Consider the following 24,575-nt stretch of genomic DNA (forward strand, 5'->3'; position numbering starts at 1 on the left):
TTTTACAGATGAAGTAAATATTCAGTAGATTTCCCATCTATATTACTTCCAGGGACACCATGATTAAGTAGCCAATGTCATAAGTCCACACAAGCCAGACTATTCTGATCACTGCTTTGACTTTACTGCCCATTACGGTAACCACGCCTACCTTGTCTTTGTTGATTAAGCACTGCCACTTGTCCTTGACCACCACAGGGTCCAATCAGCCCCATTGTAGCTGCCGTTGTTGTTGTTAGGTGCCGTCAAGGCGGTTCCGACTCACAGCGACCGTATGCACAACAGAATGAAACACTGCCTGGTCCTGAGCCGCCCTTACAATAGTTGTTATGCTTGAGCCCATTGTTGCAGCCACAGTGTCAACCCACTTCGTTGAGGGTCTTCCTATTTTCCGCTGACGCGGTACTTTGCCAAGCATGATATCCTTCTCTAGAGACTGATGCCTCTTGACAACATGTCCAAAGTAAGTAAGATGCAGTCTTGCCATCCTTGCTTCTAAGGAGCATTCTGGTTGTACTTCTTCCAAGACAGATTTGTTCGTTCTTCTGGCAGTCCATGGTATATTCAATATTCTTCGCCAACACAATTCAACGGCATCAATTCTTCTTCGGTCTTCCTTATTCATTGTCCAGCTTCCACATGCTTATGATGCAATTGAAAATACCAGTTCTTGGTCAGGTGCACCTTAGTCTTCAAGAAGACATCTTAAGTCTTTAAAAGCATCTTTAAAAGATGCTCTTCAAAGAGGTCCTTTGCAGCAGATTTACCCAGTGCAATGCATCTTTTAATTTCTTGACTGCCGCTTCCATGGGTGTTGATTGGGGATCCAAGTAAAACGAAATCCTTGACAACTTCCACCTTTCCTCCATTTATCATGATGTTGCTCATTGGTCCAGTTGTGAGAATTTTTGTTTTCTTTATGTTGAGGTGCAATCCTTACTGAAGGCTGTGGTCTCTGATCTTCATTAGTAAGTGCTTCAAGTCCTCTTCACTTTCAGCAAGCAAGGTTGTGTCATCTGCATACCACAGGTTGTTAATGAGTCTTTCTCCAATCCTGATGCCCCGTTCTTCTTCATATAGTCCAGCTTCTCATATCATTTGCTCAGTATACAGATTGAATAGGTATGGTGAAAGAATACAACCCTGTCACACACCTTTCCTGACTTTCAACCATGTCGTATCCCCTTGTTCTGTCCCAACAACTGCCTCTTGATCTCTGTAAAGGTTCCTCATGAACACAATTAAGTGTTCTGGAATTCCCATTCTTAGCAATGTTATCCATAATTTGTTATGATCCACACAGTCGAATGCCTTTGCGTAGTCAACAAAACACAGGTAAACATCATTCCGGCATTCTCTGCTTTCAGCTAGGATCCATCTGACATCAGCAATGATATCCCTGGTTCCACATCCTCTTCTGAAACCAGCCTGAATTTCTGGCAGTTCCCTGTCGATATACTGCTACAGCCATTTTTGAATGATCTTCAGCAAAATGTTGCTTGCATGTGATATTAATGATATTCTTCTATAATTTCCACATTCAGTTGGATCACCTTTCTTGGGAATAGGCATAAATATGGATCTCTTCCAGTCAGCTGGCCAGGAAGCTGTCTTCCATATTTCTTGGCATAGACGAGTGAGCACCTCCAGAGCTGCATCTGTTTGTTGAAACATCTCAATTGATATTCTATCAATTCCTGGAGCCTTGTTTTTCACCAATGCCTTCAGAACAGCTTGGACTTCTTCCTTCAGAACCATCGGTTCCTGATCATATGCTAAGTCTTGAAATGGTTGAACTTCAACTAATTCTTTTTGGTATAATGACTCTGTGTATTCCTTCCATCTTCTTTTGATGCTTCCTGCATTGTTTAATATTTTCCCCATAGATTCTTTCACTTTCGCGACTCGTGTCTTGAATTTTTTCTTCAGTTCCTTCAGCTTAAGAAACGCCGAACGTATTCTTCTCTTTTGGTTTTCCATCTCCAGCTCTTTGCATATGTCATTATAATACTTTACTTTGTCTTCTCGAGACGCCCTTTGAAATCTTATGTTCAATTCTTTTACTTCATCAATTTTTCCTTTTGCTTTAGTTGCTCAACATTCGAAAGCAAGTTTCAGAGTCCCCTCCGACAACCATCTTGGTCTTTTCTTTCTTTCTTGTCTTTTTAATGACCTCTTGCTTTCTTCATGGATGATGTCCTTGATGTCATTCCACAACTCATCCGGTGTTTGGTCACCAGTGTTCAGTGCGTCAAATCTATTCTTCATATGGTCTCTAAATTCAGGTGGAATATACTCAAGGTCATATTTTGGCTCTTGTGGACTTGCTCTGATTTTCTTCATTTTCAGCTTGAAATTGCATATGTGCAATTGATGGACTGTTCCACAGTCGCCCCCTGGCCTTGTTCTGACTGATGATATTGAGCTTTTCCACCATCTCTTTCCACAGATGTAGTCAATTTGATTTATGTGTGTTCCATCTGGAGAGGTCCATGTGTGTAGTCGCCGTTTGTGTTGGTGAAAGAAGGTATTTGCAATGAAGAAGTCGTTGGTCTTGAAAATTCTATCATTTGATCTCCAGCATTGTTTCTATCACCAAGGCCATATTTTCCAACTACTGATCCTTCTTCTTTGTTTCCAACTTTTGCATTAAAACCACCAGTAATTAGAAATGCATCCTGATTGCATGTTTGATCAATTTCAGACTGCAGCAGCTGATAACAATCTTCTATTTCCTCACCTTTGGCCCTAGTGGTTGGCGTGTTAGACACACCATTGTTGTTAGGTGTTTTAATTTAGCCTGGGCAGTTTCCACTGTCAAATATGACTTACATAAGATAGCAATCACAGCAGTCTTCAAGGATTCTGGGCTCCATTCACAAATTTGTTTTTCCTCATCATTGTGGTAATATGCATGTCCTCTATACACTCTGTGGGTGGATCTGTGGGTCCAACCTGATAAATCTACTCTAACATGCCAATTTCCCTAAGGCTTTGAATACCTTCTTCTATAGTATACCAAGGCAGGCCTGGCATTTCAGCTTGATTTAGTGTAGGCCACTGCTTAATCCGTGCTACAGTGAACCAACTAAATAAACCATTAGATTCTAGTCTAACCTCTTGAGCTGAAACATTCAATGAAGAATCTGTGCTTAGTGGGCCCATATCAAACTCAGACTGATCCAAGTTTATGTTCCCAGTACTATTACCCTATGCCCTTAATAGCTATTTCCACACATATCACTCAAGTTTCTCTATGCATATAAGAGAAAAATCATATGTAGCATACCTCCTCCCGGGTCACACTTTGTACTTCACCTCATGGGGCTCACTGGACTTAAGTCTAGTTACAGGCTTAGAAGCAAAAATGAGTGGTGGGGGTGGGTCCTGGGGATATTCAGCAATGTCTCTTAAGGCATCTGACTCAGTCAATTCCACAGGCAATGCCCCAGATTCCATCCCAGGGTACAGCTAAGACAGAGGTCCTTCAGCTACAGATAAGTTAATCTCATCAGATGGGAGTGGAAGGGATAATGGTTTTACTAGGGAGGGTGGTTTAGCAGACAAAGATAGAGTGATCTCTTCAGGCAGGAGTAAGAGGGCTGTTTCTGTTGGTAGGAGTGAGTCAAGAGAATTTAGGGGCTCAATGTACCCAGCTTCCTGATTATCTCCTGATTTACATGGTTGCAAATCTCAAAATCTGCAGGTCAGGCTGCAGGCTGCTGGCTCATGTCCCAAGAACTGGAGGTCAGATGATGATGAGTCAGATGCAGGATCCAGTTTGAGTGAGAGAGATCTTGCTGGAACATCCATTTTTATACTGGAGGCAGCCACATTCCCCAAGGAAACTCCCTTTTCAACTGATTGGTTTCTTATAGCAGATCTCATCATGCAGGTGATTATATTATAGCACATCTAATCAAGGAGGTGATTACATTGTATCACATTTCATTAAGGAGGTGATTACAGTATAGCAGATCTCATCAGGAGGTGATTACATTATATCACATTATGAAACAGCAATCGGTGCAATGTCTGCCAAACCATGGAAAATCACAGCCTAGCAAAATCGACACATATGTTACCATCACACTGTCCAAACCCAGCTCTTCTGTAACCATTGTATAGCAGGAGGGATGTCACAAACCTAGGAGGCTGCATCTACGGAAGCTCTGTGGAGACCCCAACCTTGGTGCAATCTGAGTCATATTCACTTACAATTATGCAACCCAATTGTATTGAGGGAATAGGTACTCCATGACAGAGCCTCAGTATAGGACAAGAAGAGTCCTCTACTTATAGGCTATTTGAATTTTTCAGCCCAATTCTCCACCTTCCAACCAGCACCATGAAGGTATTTCAAAAACCATGAGTATGGGGAAAAAGACCACAACTGGTGCTTGAGAGAACAGTATTCTAGGCGAGGGAAGAGGAGGAATGGTGTTCAGTGGAACAAGAACCAAGGAAACGAGATTGAGAAAGAAATACCAGAGAAGAGAATGGCAAGCCAGGAGAAAACAGCACCACAGAAACCAAGTTTGAAGAAAGGGGTGAAAAGAAGACAGTGGTTAAAATGTCTACATGATGCAGACAAATCAGGCAAGATGAAGACCTAAATATCCATGTTGCCAATAACATGGAGGTTATTGGTAGCCACTGTTAGAGCAGTTTTAATGAAGAAGAGAGGGCAGAAGCAGGTTGCTGTGGATCAAATAATTCCTGCCGCTGTTAGCTGCCATCAAGTCAACCCCTGACTCATGGTGACCACAAGCACAATGGAATGAAATACTGCCAAGCCCTGAGTCATCCAGGCCTTCCTTCCCAGTCTCTGTTAGCCTGGAAGCTCCACTGAAGCCTACTGAACATCATAGCACCACCCAAGCCTCCTCTGACAGGTGGGTGGTGGCCACACATGAGGTGCATATGAGGTGCCAGGAATTGAACTTGGGTCACTCTCAGAAAAGCTGAGAATTCTACCCTGAACCACCACTGTCCCCCTTGGTGCTTCTACCCATAATGCCTCAGGAATGAGAAAAAGAAACTTGTGAGTATAGGCCACTCTATCCAAGGTTTACAGAGAGGGCTTGATTTGTGTAGTAGGAAGATGGAGCTAATAGAGATGGAAATTCCAGGAAGAAAAGGGATTAGTGATGGAAAAAAAGAAAATCCTAGGAGGTGGGATCCAGAAGGCAAGTGCGTGGATCATCATTAGAAGAAAGGAGAAATCCTTTGAGACAAGGGAGGGAAGCATAGAAAATTTTTGGAATATGGATGCGAGTTTCCGGGAATCCATGTGAATTAGCCTTATTTTTTTTTTTCTGTGAAATTGGAAACAATATGATCTACTGAGAGGATGGTGGAAGAAACTAAGGACACGTGATGGACTTGCCAAGTGGTACTGAGGGGCAGCTGAGACTAGAGACCTAAAATCACAAGTGGTACTCATCACATTAATGCTTCATTTCCCATAAATTACAAGCTGCAGCCTGGGCTTAAGAGAGAGGCAGATGATTTAGGCAATTCTTAGTCAAGGAGTTGACAGGCAAACGCAGCTAAAGGACAAGGGGATTGAGGACACGGATGGGCTAGAGTGGTCTCCAGCATGACATCGCTGAGAACTCAGAACTCTGGCTAAATGGAAAACAAGCCATTTTTGTGTTGTTGTGTTTCCACTTATCATCTTGCTATATTTAGTCAGGTGAGGTGAGCTGCTGGAAAAACCCCTGTGGCTAGCCAAAATTTCAGAACCACCCTTTTTCGAGGAGTACCCAGTTAGGACATTTGGGTGAGATTGTATCTCAGTGGTTTAACACAACAAAGTTTTATCGCTTGCTCATGCAAAGTCCACTGGGGTCAGGAGACTCTCTGGGGTAGCTTGCCTTCATGTGGTGACTCAACGGCAGAAGTTGCTTCCATACTGGGGCTCCACCATCTCAACACATGTCCTCTGAAGGAGCGGAAAGGAATGAACTAGGCACACCAATTACAAGTACCTGCAAACAAAGTGGTGCAACTCTTTGCTCACATTCCCACGAGCTCAAGCTCACCCTGAGGCCCCAATCCAATTGCAAAGGAAGCTGGGAAGTGAAGGGCACACAAGATGCTCAGGGCCATCAGTTGCCTCTGTTACACGCAGTCAACCACCAACATCTCCAGACCTACACTCAGTAGGAGCTGTATCTGGGAACTTAACTCTCTAATGATAAGAAAGAAAAGGCTCAAAAGTGAGAAGTATAACATTTCTCGAGGCTCACTGTATCCACACAGCGCCAGAAGGCACAGTAAAGTCAAAAAACAAATCTGTTGTAGTCGAGTAGATTCCGACTCATACCAAGCCTATAGGACAGAGTAGAACTGCCCTGAGGGGTTTCCAGCTGGTGGATTCGAACAGCCAACCTTTTGGTTAGCAGCCATAGCTCTTAACCACTGCACTATCAGTGCTTCAGAAGAGGCAGCAGAAAAGTAAAACTACAAGCCAAACTGTAATTCTGTACCTGAATATTGTGTAGGTGAACACAGGTGAAAGAAGAAGAAGGGGAGGAAGAAGAAGAAGAAGGGGAGGAAGAAGAAGATAAGGAAGAGGAGAAGGAGGGAGAAACAGGAAAAGGAGGAGGAGGAGGAAAAGGAGGAGGAAGAAGACGAAGAAGTGAAAGAAAGGCATGCACAAAAGCAACAAGGTCCTTTGGCTGAAGTCGAATGTTGGTCTAATCGTTTTTCTCCCTAATTTTAACAAACCGCTCACAGGAAATGAAGCATAAATAAAGGTAAGGCACAGTAGGAGCCGGTCTAGCTTTCTTTCAGCCCCAAAGGCCACATGGGACACAATAGGCTAGAAGGAAGTTGGAGGAATAACTGCTGTAAGCGGAGCTGCCCCCTCACAGGGAGGGCCCACCAGGGTCCACACATCTTCTCTGGCTTCCTTCCTGGCTTGCTCTAAGCCACCATTTCAAAAGCACTTGGTATTTATAGTTATTATTTAAAATGCTTTTCAAGACCAAGAGATACTAACAGGCCTTTTCTGCAGCCAGCACCACTCTTTCGGGAGCGCGTTCTTTCCTTTAATTTGCTCACTCAGTCCTGAATAACTTTTCAGAGGACTCCAGACACCGCGGTGTGACAGCTAAACCAAGGCGCGTCGGGTGCCGTGGAATACTGCTCTACAAGCAACCTTGCCAAAGGCCCTTTTCGATGCACAAAGCTGGCTCTATCTTTGTATATTGGGGGAGCTAAATCAATGTTAAACGCTTGGCTCTTTTCACAGGACAATGACCAGGACCTAAGCTGCATCTTTCCTTTTTGATTGACACTTGAAACGCAGCACGGGAATCAGCCAGAGGCGCCGCTACAAGCTGAACCCTCTGCTGGGATGGCCACCGGTGACATCTGCAGAAAGGCCGACAAAGGCAGTTGGAAGCTGTGTTTGTGGCTTCCCCCCTCAGATCTCCTTGCTTTCACTGAGCTTCTTCCTTGCTTTAATATTATGATTCAGCACCTGGCTTTTTTGAACCTTGCTTTAAACTTCAAAAGGCGAGGTGGTATTAACAAACATGAAACGAAGAAGCGGCGGTAGTTTGATTTACTGTTGTCGTCTTATCAAGGGGTTTTTTTGTCACCAGCTGCCACTTTCTGTCATCTTTGGAACCATTATCATTTCTCTAAAATCTAAAAGACTCCACTTAATAACAGCTTTGAATACAGGCAGGATCAGTAACAAACACAGTTCTGGGGATGACAGGACCATCAAATGAAAAGAAAGATGTTGCCAAAAAAAAAAACCCAAACCACACAAATAAGAGCTGTAGTACTTTCCAGTGACCTTGATTCCAGAATTAAACAAATCAAATCCAGTTCCATTGTTCTTTTTGAATTCCATTTGAGAGATTCCTTGAGAAGTTCCTTTTGGTTGTGAGGACTAGTGGAAAGGAAAAAACCTCGAGCCGCAGCAGAGGAAGCTCTGCTGTCAGAAAAGGTCCAGAAGGACGTCTGCAAGTGAAGCCGCTCAGCTCATTACCAGCTCTCTTCCACTGACTTTCTGGTACTTTGGACACCCACTTGATGCTGACAGCCAGACAAACCATTGCAACCTTGCCATGTTTTGCTCTTTCTCAAGGGCTGGCAGTCCCATGCTTTCTAACCAAACGCGCAGGAACTGACAGGACCTTCTGACTAGATATATTAAGGCAGCTTCCACCTGATTAACCAGGTGCTGTCAAGTCACGTTTGACTCATGGCGACCCTATGTGTGTCCGAGTAGAACTGTGGTACATAGGGTTTTCAATGACTGCTTTTTGAAAGTAGATCTCCAGGCCTTTCTTCCAAGGCACCTCTGGGCAGGCTTGACCTGCTAATCTTTCAGTCAGCCGATGAGCATGTTAACCGTTTGTACCACCCAGGGACTTCCCCGCTTTATTAACTCCACTATTAATCTTGCTGTCTGCTTGGATCTATGCAAGGCTTCAGACCTGTTTATTTTGGTTCTATTCCCTGCCAAGGATTTACATTTCCACCCCAGGTATACTGAGGCAGAAGCTACATTTTAACAAGATCCCCAGGTGACTCAGGTCTAATAAATTTTGAGAACCACTGCTCTACTAGTGGTTCTCAGACTTGTTACCTAACCAGCAGCATTAACATTCACCTGGGAACTTGCTAGAAATGCAAGTTCTCAGCAGGAGCCTGTGCCAAGCCCTAGATCTCTGTACCTCGGAGATATGAAACCATTAGAGCTACAAGGGACCTCAGAGGCCACCCAGTCCAGGGGTTTTGGTTCTCCCAAGGAGCTCTATAAAAATATTGATGCCTACCTGAGCTCCTTCCCACATCATCTGAATCCAAAATTCAGGGGAGGGTGTTTTCTGGGTGATTGTGCTCTCCAAAGAGGGTTGAGAATCAGCCCTCTTAGATGAGGCTTCTGAGACCACAGGACTCCTGTAACTTGCCTCAGGTTACAAGTATGTGGCAGAGCTGGGCTGAGGCTGTGATGGGAACCCAGTACAGTACTCAGCCCTGTGGCTCACCCACCGCAGAGACCTCGAGAGTGTAGAAAGGAGTGCTTTGCCACCCTTCAGCCAGCATAATACTCCATAAGCTTCCCAGGACCATTAGTGACAGGTTTCTCTCATCCTCCTTCTTCCCCATGCCCTTTGGGGTCTTGGGGTACTAAATGTAGAGAAAATAATTGCCAATCCTTGACAAACATTGTGGAAGTAAAAAAAAAAAAAAAAAAGTAAAACTAAAAAAAAAAAGGTGAAGCAGCTCATTTAGAAGTTACTAAGTACAAAACTTTCAATTTGTGGCTTGATCTGATTCCACCTCCTTGAAATCAGCCAAACCTGTGTGATTGTCCCTTTCTTCCTTTTGTAATCTAGTAACCCAAACTTGCTACTTTATCACACGTGGCCAGAACAAATGGTCAGGTGTAGCATCAGAAACCCTATGCATTACAGCTCTTTTTAAAAAGATGATTATGTCAAATTAGTCATGTAGATGATTACTGAATAGCCTGGGGGCTTTAGCCCATGGGCCCTACGGGGTCCACGTACAACCAGAGAAAGGTGGATGGCTCCTGGAAGCCTTACAGGGCTTCAAAGTAGGAAGAGGGAGTTTCATTCTGATAATAAAAGAGGAAATTTTTGGAGCTGTCAGTGGGTCTGCTCTTGAAATATTAGTACTTTGGGTACTTTAAAAATTAAGAAATTAAACCCCAAATAAAAATCATAAAGCTTCGAGCCCCAAAGATCAGAACTCATTTGATGGTATAGAATGAGGCAGCATGGCCAACTGGCTTGTCTCTATGGGAACTACAAATAAGTGTCAGTGGTTTCTTGGGGAGCTGGGTTAAGAAGGATTCTGGGCTACATCTAAAGCTGCGGTGAGTGATCAATGACGCTTGTCATGGAAACCAGAGTAAGGATGGCGATACGTAAGTACATATTTTCAAGACCTGACAGGGTGGTTAAACAGGAGCTTTGGAATTATCTGCGGGTTTATAGCCTCGTTCTGTAAGTATCTATGTGACCTTGAACAAATCACTTAGATTTATTCTCCTCTGTAAAATGGGCATAATGAAACACAACGTATACTATATTTTGAGATTTGAATGGCCCAGTACATAGTATACAGTAAGGGGCTCACTAAATTATTGTCGTTGATGTTGTTAAGTGCAATGAAGTCCGCTCAGACTCACGGCAACCTTATGTATAATGGAACAAAACGTCGCCCAGTCCTGCGCCATCCTCACGATCGAGGCCACGTTTGAGCCCATTGTTGCAGCCGCGCGTCACTCCATCTCACTGAGGATCGCCCCCTTTTCAGCAAGCTCTCTACTGTACCAAGCATGCTGCAGTTTTCCAGCGACTGGTCCCTAAATCATAGCTGTGGTCACCGTTATGAAGAGAACAGTTCTACTCTCCTGAGATTTAGCCTTTGTAGGGTGGGCAAAGTAAGCCATTGGGATCCTTCTCTAGCGGATGAGACCAAAGAATTTTGGGTTAAGAAAGTATTTCTATCCTTAAGTCAGCTTTAGTCCAGCAACTTAAAAAGAAAGAAGGGAGGAAGGGAGGAAAACAGACCCAATAAGAGGAGACTGGTGTGGAAAAGAAGGGAGTAGGAGGGACTGGACAGAGTAACAGAAATTCTAAAGTGTGAAAAGGTCTGTTTTTTGGACACTTTTGTGCCATAGCACCAGCACTCAGGCCTATAACAAAATGAATTGTTCTATTTTGAGTAAAAAAGGTGATTCTCTCCCCCCTCACATGGTGACTACACTTCATATGGTTCCCGTTTATTAAAGTGGGTTTTCTTATCTCCATGTGCCCCACTGCCACAGGGGTAACAGGAAATGAGAATCTGTCGCAGCACAGAGAGGAGACCCCACTGACAAGGGCTTAGATGGGAAGGGCACTGTCTCCCTTTTGCCACACACTGATTGCAGGGCCGTGGACAAAGCCACGTGGATGCTCTGAGCCTCAGTTTCTTCTTTTGTAAAGGGGGAATAATAAAATAACACCTGCTAACCTTAAAGGGTTATTTTGAGGGTGGCAAGAGGAGAATGAAAGAGCTTTGTTGACTGCATGTTTTGATGCCTGTGTGAAGGGATAATGCCAGCTCATCAGGCCACAGTGTAGACGTATCCACCTTCCTGGTACAACGTGAGAGAAGTGTCTGCTTCACCCTCTCAATGACCCCCTTCCAAAGCCCTCCCCAATTCTTCCTCCCCAGTGATTGGAATGCTAATTGAATTAGAGATTCATTCTTTTGGATAACCAAACCACCATCCTCAGGCTTCTTTTTAAAGGAATTACACAATCCTGCAAGAAGTAAGACCTTAACTTAGAGTGAATTAGGCTACCCAACAGCTTCCTTTTGTCATCCTTGGAGAGACCAGGATGCAAGGCCAATCTGATGGGAAGGAAAGGAGAGAAGCCTGGTATACTACAGCAGGTAAGAGATGGAATGACAAGGGCTTCTGTCCTGCTACCACCACTTGGACGAGTTACTTGGTCTCTGTCGGCTTGTTTCTTCTTCTGCTTATTTACTCATTCATAAGCGATTCTGAGCAACTAATTTGTGTCAGTCCCTGTTCTAGGTAGTAAAGCAATCAAAGTCTTTGCCCTCATGAGGCATATATTTTATGAGGAAAGATAGAAAGTAAACAGAGAAACATAGTTGAGTAAGTATTAAGAAAATGTAGTGAGATCACTATAAAAAATAACTAAAGCAGGATAAAGAAATAGTGAGAAAGGAGACACGGTGGCTAAGGAAGGCTATTTGAGGAGCTAAATCTTAAGGAAGAAATAGTGAGCCAAGGGACAGATTTTAAAAGTGAAATTGACAATACTCGTTATTGGGCTAGGTACAAGAGAGAAGATGACTCTGGGATTTGGCTTGAGAACCAGGTGGGTGGAGAAGATGGTACTGTGGGGCAACAGCTGCGTTGGATATAATAAGTTTGTAAAGTTTTCAGAACTGTTAGAAAATCTGTCAAGTGGAGTTACAGCGACTGCCTACCAGTGTTTGAGACAATGCGTGGAGAGGGACGAGGGGAGGGTCTATAGGGAGCAAGTGCTCAATAAATTGTACCTACATGAAACTCTGGGAAACTGGTGCAGGGCTAGACAGAGCTTCGTTCTGCTGTACCTAGGGTCACTATGAGTCAGCACTGACTCGACAACACCTAACAACAATAACAACACATGAAACTATAAACAGAAATGTCAGACCACGTTGTGGGGCGGGGCAGTACTTGTACAGTCAGGAAACTAGACAGTGACAAGAGAGTGGAGGCCAGAACACAGCAGGAAGTGTAGGAAGGAGAAGCAAGAAGACACTAAATGTGTCACAGTTCTGCAAGTCAGCCCACCCTATGTGGCATGGTGGAAACAGAGGGGCCATCTATAAAGGACCACCAGATCAAATAGTACATTCTGTAAAATGATTCATTTTATGAATTGTTTGTCTTCTTCAACTGACCAAATCAACAGCAGTTTAGAAGTCTTGACGATGCTGCTTTGGGTCAGGATGTAGAAATGATATGGAGAAGCCACCAAGTCCCTCCCTCAGTGCTGAAGATGCAGCCTAAGGAACGTGCTTGTCCTAAACAGGGGCAAAAGGCAACTTGGCAGAAGAGAAACGGCTTTGCTCTTCTATGGTGTAGAAAATCTGTGCCAGAGGTTTCACCTACCGACCACACACACCAAACTAACTGTGTTAGAAGCTGTTGCTTGTCACTCACTTGGCTTCCTATCGAAGGCCTTTTATGTCCACTAGTAAGTTTTATTTATTTATTTTTGGTTTTGACCTGTGTTCCTATTATGCATTTCTTCTGATTTTGAAAATAACAGTGCAAAGCAAAACCAAAAGCACAGAAATTCCATTCCCCCCTCCCCACACACACACACGTCTGTGCACACACTGGTCAGCTCCACGTAGCGCCCGTGATGGGAGGGAGCAGTACAGGAAGCTTCAGAGCCAATCAGGCCAAACAGAGACAACCACTCAGGCGAGAACAAGTATGATCACTCATCTGACCAACACAGATGTCTCAAGCCACAAACACTCTCTCATGTTCCTGGGTCTGACCCCAAACCAGTCTGCTAAAGAATTGCTTTCTCTCTGAGTTTGGGCAGGGGGGCACTTCAGCCTTAACAGACAATTTAGGTGGATGGACTTGGAAAATAGATTTGTATGGGTAATTATCTAAGCTTTCCACTCTCTATGTATATAAAAACAATCAATTTCTCAATCATAACCAAAATAAGTTCCTTTCTGGGTATGAGTAGAAGGTAAGACCTCTGTTTCGAATAACTTTTTGGAGGTGATGGAGGGAGAAATCAGCAGGGACTGTGATACATTTCTATAGAAGCCTGGGAGTCCGAGACCTGACCGGTCTCCTGTGGGGCAGTCGTTTGCCCTAACCCACTGAGAAGGGGTCATGGGGAGGAAGGTAAAAGAATATCAAGAGAGAAGAGTGGAATTCAGCTGAACCAATTTACTTGGGAAGAGAAAGTTTTGAGCTTGGTCAGTAGCGACTGTATATTTTTCCTTTCAGTTGCACACCAGTTATTAATTACGTCTTTCCAAGTCCCTGGGTGGTGTAAACAGTTAACACACTTGGTTGCTAATCAGAGGATTAGGTTTTGAGTCCACCTAGAGGCACCTTAAAAGAAAGGCCTGGCAATCTACTTCTGAAAAATCAGCTGTTGAGACTCTCAGGGAGCACAGTCCTGCTCTGACACATGTGGAGTCACCATGAGTCAAAATCGACTCAACAGCAACTTAATCGGTTGGTTGGTTGGTTCCTTCCCTTCTAGACTTCAGAAGCCAGAAGAGTATGGGCTGTCTCTGTTGTTCATCTGCCCTATCTCTGGTAGCTAGCACAGTGCCTGGCACATTCTAAATTGACATGAAAACATTTGTTGGGCTAATTAAAACACTTGCACATGTAGACACAGTCTCAGAAAAGTTCAGTATTTTAGAATTCTAGAGAAGCAACCCTCAGCTATTTCATGAACTATCAAGGTACCTCAAATTGAAGCAAAGGCCACATCCCTGGGTTTAACAGCTGTAACTCAGGTGATCTCTCTTGACTAGCAACTCTATCACCATGTGAGCACATAGTGCCTGTTCAGCCTTTCCTAAGCTTAGAGAAATATGCTCACAAAGTCACAGATGCTTTGAAAAACCCTCCTGACCCAGGTGATAGCTTAAAAACACCTCCCTTCAAATGATAAAGTATTCTTCCGAGTCTATTTGATAGTGCTGTTAAGTTTATATCTACAGGAACACTGACAAGAAAACAGTGACAAGAAAAATGAGAAAAGGATTCGTGATAACACATAGACTCCCACACCATTCTCTACTGGACACTTTTGAAGAATTTAAACTATTAGATAGGCCTTTGCTACTTCTAACTATTAAATGAAAGTGTTTTTGTTCAAGGTCAAAAAAAAAAAAAGATTTTTCTTAAACTGACAACTTTTAATTATCTGTAAGAGGGATTGATGGTACAGATAATCCCAAGCATCATAACCTACGAGTTATTCATGAAGAGCTTTGAAGTGTGTTATGCACTGGGCATAAGCAACCCTAATCACTTGAGATACAAAGCAGACTGGAGGTGGAGGGTTTCTGGGAAAGGGTGAATTGATCCAGCGTTCTAAAGTCCCCATAGAAAATTCACATAACAGTTAACCCACAAGTGGATAATGGAGCGGGGGGGAAGGTAGTTACAAACCAAATTTGTTTATACTGGGTTCCTATTCCGTTCAAATTCCTAACACTAAACATTTACTTCAGCTTTCAGTCCTTCCCACAGAGAGGCATTGGTGATTCACTGGTAGAATTCTTGCCCTCCATGCCAGAGACCTGGTCAACGCAGCTAATAGGCAGTCACTGCCCATCCATTAGTGGAGGCTTGTGTATGGCTGTGATGCCAAGTAGGTTTCAGAGAAGCTTCCAGACTAAGATAGACTAGGAAGAAAGGTCTGATGACCTACTTCCAAAAATCTGCCAGTGAAAACCCTGTGGATCACAATGGTTCGATCCTAACTGATAATGGGAACAGCAAAGGACTGGTCAGAGTTTGGTTCTGTTGTGCATGGGATCACCATGGGCCAGGGACCAACTGATGGCAGCTAATACCAACGGTCACTTAATCAGCTGGGTGATTTTGCCTTGACGGGACCTGTGATCGATGGTATTTATGACTTTCTCTTCCTCGTCATTAGTGAGCAGAGTAGAGGTATGATCAAGTCATAGTCCCCATTCTAGGGAGCATATTGTCAAGAGAGTGTTGGTGTAAAGGTATTTTGGCATAGAGTGTACAGGTATTTTGTGTGCAATAGGAAATGCTATGTTTCAAAGCATTGTCCATGTCATTTCAGTTAAAAGGAGAAGAAGTATTCCATAACTACTCTGAGAGGAAGAAAGGGAGCGAAAGAGAGTGAAAAAAAGGTGTTTTGCCGTAAAGCCTGAAGCCCACTCTCCAGGGTTCATCCATGAAACAAACTCCCTGCCATCCAGAGCTCAGAGCAGCTGTGGAGATTGCCTTCTGAGTCACCATCACAGAAGTGGAAATATCTGTGCAAGTTCAAAGGCACCAAAGACCTTGGCAATCATGTGCCGTAGTGAATGTCAAGACATGGATGACATCACTGCAGACTGGTGAACCTGAGGAATATTTCCCGTCTGGAGTGAGAAAACTCTGGGGAGGAGCAAAGCTTTGTACCTTGTTTTAAATGGTGTCTTCATCGAGGATTCTTTCTGATCCCGAGCCCTTCTTATCTATCTAACCCAGCAAACTGTGAGCTCTCTGAAGGGAGATTGTGGTTTCTGTAATAATTATAAGGTAATAAAGTACCGTCTTATAAAGTGGCAATCGGCTTTTCAGGGAAAGGAGATAGAGGGGTTCCCATATAAAAACAGGCTAAAAAAGATTGTTGTTAGGTGCCACTGAGCCAATTCCAACTCATAGTGACCCCATGTGACATAGTAGAAGTGCCCCATAGGGTTTTCTAGGCTGTAATCTTTACAGGAGCAGATTGCAAAGTCTTTTCTCCCTCAGAGCCGCTGGGTAGATTCAAACCACCATTCTTTTGGTTAGCAGCCAAGAGCTTAACAGTTGCACCACCAGGCTCCTTCTAAAAAGATTAGAACTCTTGAAATGGGAAAATCAAGGGCTTGAAAAATCTTGGCAATAAATCTATAAAACATAAGGATCTGAATAGGATAATGTCACAGCTATCCAATAACTCCAGGACTACGCGGATCATTGTCCCTTAAAAGAAACATGAAGCAGCTTTTCTAGGAAAGGCTAAAAAAGAAAAAAAAAGAAAAAAACCCATTGCCATTGAGTGGATTCCAACTCATAGTAACCCTATAGAACAGAGTAGAACTGCCCAGAGGGTTTCCAAGGAGCATCTGGTGGGTTTGAACTGCCAACTTTTTGGTTAGCAGCTAAGTTCTTAACCACTGCTTCATCAGGGCTCCGAAGGCTAAATAAAAGCCAGAAATTGAAACTCCAAGACGTGACATAGCTTGAAAACATAGGGATTGGGGAAGGGTTTAAAAAACTCTTACACAATCTTTTAAAAATGCAATCAGTCTTATATTCCTCCCCTGTAAAAACGAAATCCTGGGTGGAAAACTGACATATTTTTGCTAACAAAGTCTTCATATTCCAGACACCAGTAAAACAGTATCTTCAATAGTTTATATTAAACCCCCCCCCCAAAAAAAACAAACCCACTGCCATCGATTCCGACTCATAGTAACCCTATAGGACAGAGTAGAACTGCCCAGAGGAGTTTCCGAGGAGCGCCTGGCAGATTGAAACTGCCAACCTTTTGGTTAGCAGCAGTAGCACTTAACCACTACGCCACCAGGGTTTCCGTTTATACTTAATCTAACAAATATTTGCACATAGGCCACTGTACCAGGTGCTAGTTCTGAAGAGCCATTAATCTGTTTCAGTAGGGAAATTTCTTTAATGTTATTATTTTTTTTATGCTTTAAGTGAAAGTTTACAGTTCAAGTTAATTTCTCATACAAAAATTTACACACACATTGTTATGTGACCCTTGTTGCTCTCCCTATAATGTGACAGCACACTCCTCCTTTCCTCCCTGTATTTCCAGTGTCGATTCAGCCAGCTCCTGCCCCTCCCCACCTTCTCATCTTGCCTCCAGACAGGAGCTTCCCACATAGTCTCATGTGTCTACCTGAGCTAAGAAGCACACTCCTCACTGGTATCATTTTATGTCTTATAGTCCAGTCTAATCTTTCTCCGAAGAGTTGGCTTCGGGAATGGTTTTAGTTTTGGGCTAACAGAGAGTCCGGGGGCCATGTCTTCTGGGGTCCCCCCAGTCTCTGTCAGACCATTAAGTCTGGTCTCTTTACTAGAATTTGAGGTCTGTGCCCCACTTTTCTTCTGCTCCATCTTTAATGTTCTTATCTGAATTTCGACAGGAGGCTGACCCACTCAGCAATGGGAAGACAGATGCAAAAGAAGCAAAGTAGGAGGCAGAGGGGAAAAAAAAGAGGGTGGAAGGGGCGGAGGGTCAGTGTCAGGGGACTGTAATGTCCTACTTTATATGGAAATAATATCATCTTATGTTTGCATAGTATCTTTACTTTTACAAATTGCTTTTGTAATTGTTACCTCACTCTACCTTCATAATGTACCTGGGTGTCACATTTAAGTGCTTGAGTACCAACCAAAAGTTTGGTGGTTCAAACCCACCCAGAGGTGCCTCAGAAGGAAGGCCTGGTGATCTGCTTCCAAAAGGTCACAGTCTTGAAAATGCCATAGAATGCAGTTCTACTCTGCAGATGTAATGCAGCCATGAGTCGAAGTCCACCCAACAGCAGCAAGGAAAAAAATACCCTTCACGACATCCCTGTACAATTTAAAGGCAGGCACATATAATCCTCATTTCACTCATAAGAAATTAGACCAATAGTAGTTAGTTAAGTTCAAGGTCACCTAATGAATGCATGGCCAAGTCAGACCTCCACTTGTTTGATGGTTGTATCTACTGAGCTTTGTTGGCCAACTCTGACCTCCATACTTTGCTGGGCACAGGAGCCAAGATGGCCCAGCCTTCAGCTAGCTCTGCCTCTCGCATACCATGTTCCAGTGAGCGCCGGGCCGTTTTGATGAACCTATGAGACGCAGCTAAGCTGCTAGGAACAGTTGAGATCACAGACAAGATCGCCTGTTTTGACCACTAACTCTTCAATCCCCCAACACTGTGCTCCGGCTCTCCCACCCTTTCCTCCTGCTCTACCTCCCATGGTCCATCTCAAAGAACATCCACACATACAAAAGGGAATCACAGAGTCACATGAAGAAGGCTCAGGCACGTCCGGAACTCCAGGGCACGAAACCGTTTTGAACATGCACTTTTGATAGTCTCTCCAGTGTAATTGGAAGAGTGAGATTTAGAACCAAGCAAAGTCATGCGAACATAACGCTGGAACTCAAAATGAGTTGGTCCTTCTTTCTGTGTCTTCTCTTCCTGTCAGTCACTGTTGCCTGGTCTATAGGCAGGCCAGCTCTCATCTCAGCTGGCCAGTTCCACCTGAAGTATAAGTGAGTCTGACAAAAATCCAGGTCAAACCTTCAAATGCAAGTTTACCTCCCCAAACTCTCCCTCCTCCTTTTAAACAGAGATGCCTGCCTAAACTCAATCCTTCCCTCAACTGGGTAGAGACACAATGGGCTCTTAGTTTGATTTAAGCAAGAGATAATAGTCTGTGGACTCATAGATTCTGGAATGTTCTCCGCCACCATTACATGAGTGACATAAAAACAAACGAAACGAATGTGAATGCTTTGAAACAGCGCTCACCAAGGAGAAAAAGACCAAGTCCAGATCTAACACAGTAAAGCAGTACTTCTTTCAACTTAAGGATGATCTAAAAAAAAAAAAATTTTTTTATCATGTCTTAGAGGTTCGTTTGAGATGGACCTATCCAAGTAACCCTAACCCTCACCCAACTACCCTACCCCTTCTACCACCTCTTCCTGGGTGAAGATCATCTGCTTTCTGCCCCCTCAAACACGCCTGACATGTGTACCTCCTGGATAGCCACCCCCCTGTCTGACCAGGATGCATCTTATCATAACACCCTTAACAGGCTTGGTTGTCATTTTCGGGATGGGAAAAAATATCAAAAACAACAGCACACAAATAAGCAAAGTCCATATTTTCCCCAGACAGCAGATGGGACTCAACCAGACCCTCCTTCTCCATAAGAAATCTCTCTCCTTCAAGAGAAACTGATTCTCAGTCCCTTCCTCAGGAATTATAGGTTCAGTCAGGGGATTCGTGAGCCTTTTTGGAAGTTTGGCCCAAGGTAGCAATTTTGTAATCCACGTTAGCTGAAGTAAGCACAGACCAGAGCTCACCCCGGCCCCCTTCTTTCTCCACCATGCAGCACCAAGTCCCCACTTAGATGAAAACACTTTGCATATAAACAAACTTCTCTCAAAGACACCTCAACCTTGACATTGCTTTCTCCTTTTCCAAACCTGCTTCCTTTTAAAACACCTCGCGCCTACCATGCTCGCACACGAGACCCAATTATCAGAATAATAATTAACAGGCTCTCATTATTTAGGATCAAACAATGCCCCCCTAATGAAGCCAAGAACAGCCAACGTGATCCCTTAAAATGGGGTGGGAGTTTTCCTTACACCTTGGGGCATCTAATCCACCGAAACCATTAGGCAGCGAGCTGCCCGTAACGGCCAGAATAACATTGAGTCAAGGACGGCTAATGGATGCCACAGCACAGACCAAAGTGCTCCAAGCATGTCAGTCAAGACTAACCGGAGGCAAAAACATCAAAATGCAGGTTGGAGTTTTGACATTCCTGCAGGCTCTGAACGCCTCGCCAGTAAATTTTTAAAGTCAATATCCCCCATGCTCATGAGCACTCCTCTGTCTGATGAGTAGTGTGAATGTGGGTCTGACTGAACTGTGACTAAAGTAGGACTTTCAAGGCAGCTTTGAATGTGCGCGGGGCAGAAAGGGCTTTGTGTGTGTTTTGTGTGTGTGTGTTTTCTTTTTTCCCCTCAGAAATGTCTGTGATAATAATGAAGACAATGTACACAGATTATCACAGGCTGTGTCTTTCGACTCCAAGTTTATGTGATTAGAAAATTAGAGAGTGATGAGATTAGAAAGACCACAGAACAGTGTGAAAGAAAGTCTTTTTTTTTTTTTTTTTTAACGAATTATCGTGTGCTGGATTTACACAGAATTTGATAGATGGATCTTCTAAAGTTTGGAAACGGATCAATGCAGCAATGCAGATAGGAGAAAGAACTTTGGAGCCTACTCCTGGCAGAAGTTCAAAACCAATATTAAGTATTCTAATTAGCTTAAAGCCTGTTACTTATATTTTTTAAAGAATTACGGCATAAACCCAAAAATTACGGTGTACATACATGAGATATAACCATTCCACAAATATAAAGGTAAAAACAACAATCGGTATTGGTCCTCACAGCCCAGGACTCCCCCAGATTCGGGCGACCTTCACCTGTCTGCCCTTCCTCTTCTCAGAAGCTGAGAAAAATAATCAGAAGGACACGTATCAGGAAGCCCAAGCAGGGTCAGTTTTGGGTGGTGGTGGCATCCTGCAGGTGGTAGTTCAAGGTGAGATAGCCATTTCGGGACTCAGAAACCACAGCCTCACTTCTCTGTTAATGAGGGGAAAATAGAATTTCCCCTCTCAAAACCCAGCCTGGTCTAAATAACAATTCCATTTAAAAAAAAAAAAAAAAGCTCCTTTTGCATGTCTAATGACAGTGGTGGATTTCTGAGAATGTATAAGCAGAAGGGAACTGCACAACAGAATGGATAACAGAAGAAACTGTCAGAGAAAGGGCAGGAGAGAGGCTACCTTACATCTGACAGAACTTTCTCAGGGCCCTAGAAACACCTAGAAGAGGGCTTGGAGGTGGGATGTGTTGGTGCTGCCTGGGAACATACCATTGCTGCTGAGTTGAGTCCGACTCATGGTGACCCCATGTGTTACAGAGCAGAACTGCTCCATAGGGTTTCTGTGACTGTAATCATCACGGACGCAGAGCAGCTGACCTTGCCCCAGCAGCGCTGCTGGGTGGGTTGGAACCACCAACCTTTAGGTTAGTAACGAGCACAAACCATCTGCATGACCCAGAGACCCAGAGAGGTCTGTAAAGGCATGAGCGATAGTCAAGTCACAGTGACCTTTCAGCTGTTCTGTTGAAACTTTGGAGTGTGTGGCATTCTGAAGTTCTTAGGACACAACTCACTGTCACCTGATCCCTGAATTCCCACGTATTAAAATATGAATAGACCAGAAATGCTCTATTGGGTCAGACATGGGTTCTTCCAGGCCTCTGGTAGCCATACTCAGAAAGGTTTGTGCGTGCACAGCGTAGCTTTCAAGTCTAGGGACACCCCTACAAAACACACGTGAGGTCCTTAGAATCTAGTTTGCATCTATTACTTGGAACATTATTTAAATTTTTGAAATTATTTTGATTCAACTCAGTATATATACAGACATACCTCAGAGATATTGTGGGTTTGGTTCCAGACCACCTCAATAAAGCAAATACCTCAATAAAGCAAGTTGCACAAATTTTTTGTTTTCTGTGTATATAAAAGTTATGTTTATACTATACCATGATCTATTAGTTGTGCAATAGCATTATGTCTAAAAAAAATAACGTACATACCTTAATTAAAAAATACTTTATTGCTAAAAAATACTAACCATCATCTGAGCCCTCAGCCAGTTGTAAGTAATCTCCTTGTTGGTGGAGGGTCTTGCCTCGATGTTGATGGCTGCTGACTGATCAGGGTGGTGGTTGCTGAAGGTTGGGGTGGCTGTGGCGATTTCTTAAAATAAGACAACAATGAATTTTGACTTCCTTTCATGAAACATTTCTCTGAAGCAAGAGGCGCTGTTTAATAGCATTTTACCCACAGCAGAACTTCTTTCAAAATTGGAGTCAATCCTCTCAAACCCTGCTGCCACTTTATCAACTAAGTTTATGTCATATTCTAAATTATTTGTTGTCATTTCAGCAATGTTCACAGTATCGTCACCAAGAGTAGATTCCATCTCAAGAAACCACTTTCTTTGCTCATCCATGAGAAGCAACTCCTCATCCGTTAAAGTTTTACCATGAGATTGGAGCAATTCAGTCACATCGTCAGGCTTCACTCCTAATTCTAGTTCTCTTGCTATTTCCACCACATCTGCAGTTACTTCTTCAACTGAAGTCTTGAGCTCTTCAAAGTCATTCATGAGGGTTGGAATCAACTTCTTCCAAACTCCTGTTAATGTTGTTCTTAATAGCATCTAAAACAGTGAATCTTTTCCAGGAGGTTTGCCATTTCCTTTGCCCAGATCCATCAGAGGGATTGCTATCTACAGCAGCTACAGCCTTACAAAATGCATTTCTTAAATAATAAGACTTGAAAGTGGAAATTACTCCTTGATCCACCGGCTGCAGCATGGATGTTGTGTTAGCAGGCATGAAAACACATTAATCTCCTTGTACATCTCCGTCAGAGCTCTTGTCAGTGAGCAGTAGTATTTTGAAAGAAATCTTTTTTCTGAACAATAGGTCTCAACAGTGGGCTTGAAATATTCAGTAAATAAACTATGCTGTGAACAGACGTGCTGTCATCCAGGCTTTGTTGTTCCGTTTGTAGAGCACAGGCAGAGTAGATTTGGCGTAATTCCTAAGGGTCTTGGGATTTTGGGAATGGCAAATGAGCATTTGCTTCGGCTTACAGTCACCAGCTGCATTAGCCCCTAACAAGAGAGCCAGGCTGTCCTTTGAAGTTTTGAAGCCAGGCGCTGATTTCCCCTCTGGAGCTGTGAAGGTCGTAGACGGCATCTTCTTCCAGCAGAAGGCTGTTCTGTCTGTGTGGAAGGTCTGTTGTTGGGTGTGGCCGTTCCCCTCTGGAGCTGTGAAAGTCGTAGACGGCATCTTCTTCCAGCAGAAGGCTGTTCTGTCTGTGTTGGAGGTCTGCTGCTGAGTGTGGCCGCCTTCCCTCATTACCTTAGCTGGATCTTCGGGGTGACCTGCTGCGGCTCCTACTGCGCAACTTGCCACTTCACCTTATACTTTTGTTATGGAGACGGCTTCTTTCCTTAAACCGCATAAACCAACCTCTGTTAGCTTCAAACGTTTCTTCTGCAGCTTCCTTACCTCTCTCAGCCTTCACAGAATTGAAGAGCATTAGGGCCTTGCTCTGAGTTAGGCTTCAGCTTAAGGTAATGTTGTGACTGGTTTGATCTTCTCTCCAGACCACTGAGACTTTCTCCATATCAATAATAAGGCTGTTTTTGCTTTCTTATTATTTGTGTGTTCACCGGAGTAGTACTTTTAATTTCTTTCTAGAACTTTCCATTTGCATTCACAACTTGACTAACTGTTTAGCACAAGAGCCATAACTTTCAGCCTATCTCGGCTTTCAACATGCCTTCCTCACTAAGTGTAATCATTTTTAGCTTTTGATTTAAAGTGAAAGATGGGCAACTCTTCCTTTCACTTGAACACTTAAAGGTGATTGCAGGGTTATTAATTGGCATTATCACGAGGTTGTCATGTCTCAGGGAACAAGGAAGCCTGAGGACAGGGACAGAGGTGGGGAAATGGCTAGGCGGTGGAACAGCCAGAACACACGCAACATTTATCGATTAAGTTCGCTGTCTTATACGGGTTCAGTTTGTGGCATCCTGAAACAATTACAATAGTAACATCCAAGATCACTGTTCACAGATCACCATAACAGACATAATAATGAAAAAGTTCCAAAATATTGTGAGAATTACCAAAATGTGACACAGAGACACGAAGTTAACACGCTCTATTGAAAAAATGGCACCAATAGACTTGTTGAATGCAGTGTTGCCACAGACCTTCAATTTGTAAAAAGTGCAGTATCTATGCAGATCAATAAAATGAGGTATGCTTATATAGGATAAACTCAGATAACGAATCCCTCATTACCTGAGTTTGTCATATATATATGTATGTATATATTATATCTGCTTCAGTGTTCATAGAGACACCACGAGGACAGGAACTGTGTGTTTCATTCTTTCATTCAACCAGTGTTTACTGAGCTTCTGCTATGCCACAAGCACTACGTCAAATGCTTGGAATACAGCAGTGAACACAAAGGACTAACCTTCCCCCTGTAGAGCTTACTTTCTAGTGAGAGAGACAAAATAACAACAAATATAAGCAATAATTTAATTACATGCTGTGCTGGAAGGTGGTAGGTACTGTGGAAAAACATGAAGATAGGTGAGAGTGGTCAGCCATGCTCAGGAAGAGAGGAGACAGGACAGGCTGCACTGAGAAAGTGACATTTGAGCAAAGCCTTGCAGGAGAAGGAAACCCTGGTGCCATAGTGGTTAAGTGCTATGGCTGCAAACCAAAGGGTCGGCAGTTCAAATCCACGAAGCACTCCTTGGAAACCCTACGGGGCAGTTCTACTCTGTCCTATAGGGTCACTATGGGTTGGAATCGACTTGATGGCAATGGGTTTTGG

The sequence above is a fragment of the Elephas maximus genome, chromosome 24 (genome assembly GCF_024166365.1).
Source record: "Elephas maximus indicus isolate mEleMax1 chromosome 24, mEleMax1 primary haplotype, whole genome shotgun sequence".
NCBI classification, from domain to species: Eukaryota; Metazoa; Chordata; class Mammalia; order Proboscidea; family Elephantidae; genus Elephas; species Elephas maximus.